The sequence below is a fragment of the Procambarus clarkii genome, chromosome 5 (assembly GCF_040958095.1).
Source record: "Procambarus clarkii isolate CNS0578487 chromosome 5, FALCON_Pclarkii_2.0, whole genome shotgun sequence".
NCBI lineage: Eukaryota > Metazoa > Arthropoda > Malacostraca > Decapoda > Cambaridae > Procambarus > Procambarus clarkii.
The window spans coordinates 2,442,686-2,452,172 of NC_091154.1; the positions used below are offsets into that span (position 1 = coordinate 2,442,686).

At 42.9% G+C, this 9,487-nt stretch overlaps 1 non-coding gene across 1 annotated transcript; it reads left to right on the forward strand.

Moving 5' to 3' along the window:
* The first annotated feature begins 7,363 nt into the window (after positions 1 to 7,363).
* TRNAK-UUU (transfer RNA lysine (anticodon UUU)) lies at positions 7,364 to 7,436 on the forward strand. Its single transcript has one exon. It is a non-coding gene; the product is annotated as a tRNA-Lys (tRNA).
* The last annotated feature ends 2,051 nt before the right edge of the window (positions 7,437 to 9,487 follow it).

Genomic DNA, 9,487 nt, shown 5'->3' on the forward strand with positions numbered 1-9,487 from the left:
TTTGCAATCTTACTAGCCTTACGACTCCTTCGACAAGTTTCAGGGCCCTCTGCAGTGGTTTTCTACGTGGACTCAATCACAGCCCTACATCTGATATCATCTCGGCGTCCACGAGTCCATCGTCATACTGTGTCACAGATCCGTGGAGAACTGCTGTCATACTCTGTTACTCCAGGTTGGTCCATCTATCTCCAATGGGTTCCGTCACATGTCGGTATTAAAGGCAATGAGGTAGCCGACGCAGCAGCAGGGATGGCGCATGCTCTCCATGACTCTACAAATGTGCCTCTAGACCTTTCCGAAATTCTCCCGCAACTCCGGGCGGCTTGCCTCGTGAGTTGGGAGGCAATGATGGAGCCAGCACTCAGGTCCTCCTCTTTGGCGGGTCTACGGGAGGATTCCTCCCCGCGTCCATGGACTCGTCATCATTCTCGACTCCTCGACACTGCCATCACTCGTCTCCGGATTGGGCACACTTGCCTGGCCGCACATCTCCATCGTCTACGGCTGGTAGATTCCCCATATTGCCAGTGGTGTCCGACCCAGGAGGATACAGTGGAGCACCTTCTACTTCACTGCCCTCGATTTCATAGCGCTCGCGTCAGACTACAGAGTTCCGTTCGTAGGCTGAATATTCCCCGCCTCACAGTTCCCGTTCTCCTTGACGGGGCAGGTGCGAGAGACGAAGATGTCCGTCATGACATCCTTCGCCATACCTTCCGCTTCATCCGTCATGTCCGCGGCCTGAAGAGACTGTAAAATTTGTCGCCTGAGGAGATTGTAGGGTCTATGGCCTGAAGAGACTATAGGGGCCCCATCCCTTCGCTATTTCCCGGTATCGGGCAGCCGGGGCGCATCCGATCCCACGATCGTCGTCGCCCCTAAATCAACACAACAACAATACAATACAATACAATACAATACAATACAATACAATACAATTTGATTTAGGTAAGGTACATACATACAATAAATATTTACAAGGATTGTTTGACTTATAGGTAGAGCTAGTACATACAATGCCTAAAGCCACTATTACGCAAAGCGTTTCGGGCATGATAAACTTAAATGACAAGCTTAATACTAATTGAGCATAATGAGTAGAATGAAAACAAGAAATGAAAACATAGATGAAAAAGCAGCACAAATACAATTATGTCGACAAACAGCGCTCTTTAAAGAAAAACATACATGGGTTGACAACAGAGGGGTAAGGTAGGTTACAGGGAATTTATTAGGTATAGCTTCGCTTTTAACTTAAACTGGTTGAGAGAGGTACAGTCTTTAACATGGTTGGGAAGGTCATTCCACATTCTGGGCCCCTTGATTTGTAGAGCATTTCTAGTTTGATTAAGTCGTACTCTAGGAATATCAAAACTGTATTTATTTCTGGTGTGATGCTCATGGGTTCTGTTACAACCTTCTATGAAGCTTTTGAGATCAGGATTGGCATTATAGTTTAGCGTTTTATATATGTATAATACACATGAGAGATATAATATACTAAGAGAGACTAATATAATGTAAGTGGGATATAAGCTTCAGGTAAGACCAGAGAGGACGGAGTCGAGCTTAAGCTCTTGTCCTCCTCCTTCTCTCCCGTCTTCTGACTCGTCAAGTTATGGACACACAGAGGAAAGAAGAGGTCGGTGGCTGCTGCAAGAGGAAGGTGGATGGCTGCCAGGACAATAATGATCCCGTGAAAAGACCAAAAATCACCGACGATGTTACTGGGTATTAGGTCAGCTCCAATGGTCAGGTGTTAACAATCAAACTCTTTGACCCACCTGTACGCACTGACCCTCCGTCCCTCAAGGGCTTGGAGAAGATTGCCCTTTAGGGCCATTGTAACACGGGTTTGGTTCCCTCTCTCTTTACTTCCTTCTTTCTACTCCCTCTACCCGTATTCTTACTTTTATTTCTAAACCAAGGGACTCCAAAACTTTTAACAAAGCCAACTCCACGCCACGTGGTCCTAAGACGATTGACCGACTTAGGATTCTACACCCAGTATGACGTGACCTAAGCTCTGAACAAAACCCTAGAGTCACCTCTGCTGCCACCACCAGACCAGTAATACAAGAGCAATGATCGAGGTCTGGATCGATCACGCTAATTAATCAACCTAGGGGCTTGATCCCCACTATAAACGATGACCTTGAGTGTGGAATAAATTACACGGTAATGATAATTCCGATTCGATGTTAGAATCGGCGCCCAATGCAACTCTGCCTCGTGTGGACCACGTGACCAGGACAAGTATACACATAAAACACATGGAAACAATAAAAATGCAAATTAATAACAAATTTAATTTATTAAAAGAAAACTAAAACAAAATCTAAATATGTTCACTCCCTATTACTTTAACACTCCCTACTTGACCTGAGTGGCAAATGAGAAGACTATTTCTATAATTAACAATAGCAACTATACCTGGGGCGACCAGCTGGATGTCTTGGCTGGTCTAGGGGAGAGGTAAGATGTTTGACCTCTCCTAGCTGCTTCCGTGACCACACTGATTTTTTTCTTGTCTGGACTACCCCAGACAGAGTATTGTATTGTTCCGCATCGCTTACCCAGTTACTTTAGCAAGGTTAAGTTATAACAATTATCCTCTGTTTATACTGAATTGATCCAGACTGGTTGAATTATTTTACTGAATTAAATTACAAACATCTAACGGCAGAGCTGTTCCCGATCACAAAAATGGTTATTAAAACTTGTAGAAATAGTAGAAATAGTAGACCTGTCAACCCCTGATGACCTATGACCGCCGGTCACTCCGCCTTAAAAGTTAGATCCGATTCGTGACGTCACTGATGGTGACTTAAACTCAATAATTAGAATACTCTTGATATTGTATCCAGTACTATTATACAATACAATTTTAATGCAAAATGAATAAAGGCTAATTTTCTCTAAATTACTGAATACTATAGGATGATTCATTTTACGCAGCTATGAACAAAGCGTTGGTTATTTCCACCGCGAATTCCCCTGGGGGTCAGGTCACCATGCAGCTCAGCTTCCCATTCTCTTTTGTCGATAAACCACTCTGGATAATTCTTACAACAGCCTAGTTTGTTACACCATAATTACCTCTAGGCTCTGGTAAACTGTAAATCCTGCGCCATGTTCGTGGACACGGGCACAACATACACTATGATGGAAGACAGACTTGCAAGAAAACTCGGCTTGGATAACAATGTATCTGCCACCGAATATTGTGAAATTAACTTCTTTAACGGGTACAGAAACCTCAATCTCAGAATTGTCGAAGACGTTAAGATATACCTAGAAAACGGTAAGGAGTTGGTCACTAAAGTCTAAATTTGCCCCCCATAAATGGAGAAATTTTCCCACCCACACCAAAAGTGCCCTGTGCTTTTCTTTGGGTTTCCTCTCATGACTGAGTACCAGGTTATTCTACAGTTTAAACAGGATAATTCTCATATATATTTCAAGCACCTCCAAAGTTATCAAAATAAAGGGTCAGGGCTGTGTAGTTCCATGTCGACCTACCTTAGGATACAGCTGCCAGGTTCATCACAACCTAATGACCAATGCACAGAAAAAATTCATGTTGATTCTGGGTGTGATGAGACGTTCGTGTCTATGTTATATCTAAAGAGGATAGGACTCGAGAAATGTCCTCCCTAAAAGTTGCGACTTCACATGGAGGGCAACGTATATGTAGAGACTGACTTAAATGTCCATCCAAACCCAGATGATATATATCCCTTCGTCATAGGCACGGATTTACTAGAGAAATATAAGTGTGTACTCGATGCCTCGTCCAACTGTTTGTTTTTTAACGTTAAGAATAAAACCTACAGGGCCCAGCTATACGGATGACCTCCAGAAGCCTAATTGAACTTCAATAAAGTGATAATTTTTCTTGGTTTTACCTGTAATTACCTGTGTAAAAAAATTAAAGTGTGTGTGTGTGTTGGTGGGGGGGGGGTCGAACCCATGTTGGAATCTGACCAGATTGTCAATTAGGTCAACCCAAGTGTTGCGTTTCCAAAATGGTCGCCCATAGTTGGAATCGGTGAACGCCCAAGAATATTGTTGAAAACATCTTGATAACTTATTAAACTAAAATTCTTTATATGTCAGAAGAGCGACAGAAACAGGATCTATATGTGAAACCTCTGCCATGATAATATTTAGAGTAAAATCGAAGATATTTCTAGTTGTATGAAAGTATTAAGTTATTTAGTATGTTTAAGTATGAAAGTATTATTATTTACAAACAGCTCTACTCCTATCTCGTAAAATTCAATATACTAAGTCCCTGTCAGTTTGGCTTCCGCTCCCAAAAGAGCACCAATGATACAATTGTTAGTCTGCTTGACTTAATCTATTCAGATCTTGACAAAAGTGCGTTTCCGATTGGACTCTTCATTGACCTGAGAAAGGCTTTTGATACTGTTAATCATAACTACCTCTTACTTAAACTCCAGCATTATGGAATCCGTGGCCCTTGCCCTGAACTATATCCGATCCTGTCTTGGTGACAGACACCAATGTGTAGCCATCAATGAGGTAACCTCTCCTACTCTACCACTAACCGTAGGGGTGCCACAGGGGAGCATCCTAGTACTCCTACTATTTCTTATATACATCAATGATTTGCCTAATGTCTCTAACATGCTTAAACCAATTTTGTTTGCTGATGATACTACTCTTATCTACTCTGACCCCAACCCATTCATATTAAATAATGTTGTAAACAATGAACTAAAAAAAGTCAACTTATGGATGTCAACCAACAAACTCACACTTAACATAGAAAAGACCTACTACATCTCATCTACTACACCCTTACTCAAATCTCTGAATATGTTAGATATTAAGTCACTGCACATTCTCTCTTGTGTATTATACATATATAAAACGCTGAACTGTAATGCCAATCCTGACCTCAAAAGCTTCATTGAAGGTTGTAACAGAACCCATGAGCACCACACCAGGAATAAATACAGTTTTGATATTCCTAGAGTACGACTTAATCAAACTAGAAATGCTCTACAAATCAAGGGACCCAGAATGTGGAATGACCTTCCCAACCATGTTAAAGACTGTACCTCTCTCAACCAGTTTAAGATAAAAACTAAACAATACCTAATAAATTCCCTGTAACCCACCTCACTCCTTTATTGTCAACCCATGTCTGTTATTTTATTTTATTATTATTATATTTTTTTTTAATCAACACTGTTTGTCAACCTATTGTATTTGTGCTGCTTTTTCAGTCATGTTCCCCCTTTTTTTATCTTTATTTGTATTTGTTTTCAACACTTTTTATTCTTTATGCTCAATTAGTATTAAGTTCTAGATATTAATGTTTTTCTTGCCCGAAACGCATTGCGTAATAGTGGCTTTAGGCATTGTATGTACTAGCTCTATCTATATATCAATCCATTAATGTAACATCACTTGTATGTATGTACCTTACCTGAATAAACATATTTATTTATTATTATTTATTTATTTATCTTATTTGGAAGCAAAACAACAAATGCAATTCAGCTTCAGATAGATAATGACATAGAATTAGACATTAGGCAGAGAAAAGGGGAGAACAGATACACAGAGAATGACAAAGAGGTGTGTGAAGAACTCAACAAGATATTCCAGGAGGTCTTCACAGAAGAACAAGGAGAAGCCCCTGCATTAAATGAGGCAAACCAAGCAACCTTGGAGGAAATTTACCTCACCAGTGATGAGGTCAAAAGGAACCTGCTGGAGCTGAATGTGACAAAGGCTGTTGGGCCTGACAGAATCTCACCATGGATACTAAAAGACGGTGCAGACACTAAGTGTGCCACTCTCTATGGTGTATAACAGGTCACTGGAAACGGGAGACCTTCCGGAAAGCTGGAAGACAGCTAATGTAGTCCCAATATACAAAAAGCGTGACAAGCAAGAGGCACTGAACTACAGGCCAGTTTCCCTAACTTGTATACCATGCAAGGTGATGGAGAAGATCGTGAGGAAAAGGCTCGTAGAACATCTGTAGGGAAACAGCTTTGTAACACGCCACCAGCATGGGTTCAGGGATGGTAAATCGTGCCTCACAGTTCTAATAGAATTCTATGACCAAGCAACACAAATTAGGCAGGAAAGAGAAGGGTGAGCAGACTGCATTTTCTTGGACTGTCAGAAAGCCTTTGACACAGTACCTCACAAAAGGCTGATACAAAAGTTGGAGCAACAGGCAGGAGTAAAGGGGAAGGTGCTCCAGTTAAGGGAGTATCTAAGCAACAGGAAACAGCGAGTAACGGTGAGGGGGTAGACATCAGAGTGGTGAGATGTCACCAGCGGAGTCCCACAGGGCTCTGTACTTGGACCCATCCTGTTTCTAATATATGTAAACGATCTTCCGGAGGGTATAGACTCATTCCTCTCAATGTTTGCTGATGATGCAAAAATTATGAGAAGAATCAAGACAGATGAAGATAGACAGAGACTACAGGATGACCTGGACAAACTGGAGAATGGTCTCGAAAATGGCTGCTAAAGGAAAGTGTAAATTTAAGTAATGAAATTAGGCGAAGGGAGCAGAAGGCTGAACACAAGGTACCATCTGGGAGGTGAAATCCTGCAAGAGTCAAATAGAGAGAAAGATCTGGGGGTCGATATCACACCGAACCTCTCCCCAGAGGCCAACATCAAAAGGATATCATCAGCGGCATATGCTAGACTGGCCAACATAAGAACTGCCTTTAGAAACTTGTGTAAGGAATCGTTCAGGACCCTGTATACCACTTGTGTAAGACCAATCCTGGAGTATGCAGCTCCAGCCTGGAGTCCCTACTTAGTTAAACACAAGACAGAGTTAGATAAGATTCAGCGGTATGCCACCAGGCTCGTCCCGGTACTGAGAGGTATGAGCTACGAGGAAAGGCTAAAAGAGCTGAAACTCACGTCCCTGGAAGACAGAAGAGTAAGGGGAAACATGATCACCACCTACAAAATTCTCAGGGGAATTGACAGAGTGGTCAAAGACAAACTCTTCAGCACGGGTGGGACACGAACAAGGGGACACAGGTGGAAACTGAGTACCCACATATGAGCCACAGAGACGTTAGAAAGAACTTTTTCAGTGTCAGAGTAGTTAACAGGTGGAATGCATTAGGCAGTAATGTGGTGGAGGCTGACTCCATACACAGTTTATAATGTAGATATGATAGAGCCCAATAGGCTCAGGAACCTGTACACCAGTTGATTGACAGTTGAGAGGCGGGACCAAAGAGCCAGAGCTCAACCCCCGCAAGCACAACTAGACGAGTACAACTATGCGAGTACATCTAGGTGAGAAGAGTAATGTGGTCGTGAGGTACACCTCCCACAAGCCCGGATAGCTCAGTCGGTAGAGCATTAGGCTTTTAACCTAAGGGTCCAGGGTTCAAGTCCCTGTTCGGGCGAATTGTTTTCTCAGTCCAACTTGTTGACTCGTTAAAGCCTTAGGTTAAGGTTTATAAAGTACACGAGAATGACATAGAAGGCCTAGTGGCTGAGTGGACAGCGCTTTGGATTTGTAATCCTAGGGACTGGGGATCGATCCCCGGTAGAAACAAATGGGCAGAAATTCTTTCACCCTGATGCCCCTGTTCACCTAGCAGTAAATAGGTACTTGGAAGTTAGACAGCTGCTACGCGCTACTTCCCGGGTTGTACTCACCTAGTTGTGCTTGCGGGGTTGAGCGCTGGCTCTTTGGTCCCGCCTCTCAACTGTCAATCAACTGGTGTACAGGTTCCTGAGCCTACTGGGCTCTATCATATCTACATTATAAACTGTGTATGGAGTCAGCCTCCACCACATCACTGCCTAATGCATTCCACCTGTTAACTTCTTTTCTAACGTTAAATTCTTTCTAACGTCCCTGTGGCTCATGTGGGTACTCAGTCTCCACCTGTGTCCCCTTGTTCGCGTACCACCAATGTTAAAGAGTTTATCTTTATCTGAGAATTTTGTAGGTAGTGGTCATGTCTCCCCTTACTCTTCTGTCTTCCAGTGTCATGAGGTACATTTCACGCAGCCTTTCCTCATAACTCATGCCTCTTAGTTCTGGGACTAGTCTAGTGGCATATCTCTGAACTTTTTCAAGCTTCGTTTTGTGCTTGACAAGGTACGGGCTCCATGCTGGGGCCGCATACTCCAGGATTGGTCTTACATATGTGGTGTACAAGGTTCTGAATGATTCCTTAGACAGGTTCCTGAAGGCTGTTCTGATGTTAGCCAGCCTCGCATATGCCGCAGACGTTATTCTCTTTATGTGGGCTTCAGGAGACAGGTTTGGTGTGATATCAACTTCTAAATCTTTCTCTCTGTCCGTTTCATGGGAGGACTTCATGATGTCATTCGGTATCCTGTCTGGCCTGTTTCCATCACCTAGTCTCATTACCTTGCATTTACTCAGGTTGAACTTTAGTAGCCATTTGTTGGACCATATATTCGGTTTGTCTAGGTCAACTTGTAGCCTCATACTATCTTCCTCCGTCTTTATCCTCCTCATAATTTTTGCATCATCAGCAAACAATGAGAGGAACGATTCTATACCCTCTGGGAGATCACTTACATACATCAGAAACATTATAGGTCCAAGGATTAAACCCTGCGGGACTTCACTAGTGATGCCTCGCCAATCTGAGGCCTCACCCCTCACAGTGACTTGCTGTCTTCTGTTACTTAGGTACTCCCTTATCCAATGGAGTACCTTCCCTTTCACTCCTGCCTGCATCTCCAGCTTTTGCAGTAGCCTCTTGTGTGGTACTGTGTCAAAGGCTTTTTGGCAATTCAAAAATATGCAATCTGCCCACCCCGGTCTCTTTCTTGCCTGATTGTAGAATTCAATTAATCCTGTGAGTCATGATTTGCTATCCCTGAACCTATGTTGGTGTTGTGTCACAAAGTTCCTTTGCTCCAGATGTTTCACTAGCCTTTTTTTCACACAATCTTCTCCATCATCTTGCATGGTATGCAAGTTAGGGACTCTGGCGTGTAGTTCAGTGCCTCTTGCCTGTCACCCTTCTTGTATATCGGACTACATTTGCCGTCGTCCAAATGCTTGGCAGTTTATCTGTTACCAGTGATTTGTTATACACCACGGAGAGTGGCAAACACAATGCTTCTGCTCCTTCCTTTAGTATCCATTGTATATTCCGTCTGGGCCTATAGCCTTTGTCACATCTAGCTCTAGCAAAAGCTTCCTTTCATCTCCGCTGGTAATCCCAAATTCCTCTAGTGGTGCCTGGTTAACTATTCCTTCTCTTATCTCTGGAACTTCTCCTTGCTCTAACCTCCTGGAATTTCTTATTGAGTTCCTCACATACTTCCTTGTCATTTGTTGTGACTGTCTGCCTTTATCCTCTGTTCCATTACCCGTTCCTCCACTGCTGTTTTATTCCTGATGTGGCTGTGCAGCAATTTAGGTTGAGTCTTTGCCTTACTTGCCAAGTCGTTTTCGTATTGCCCT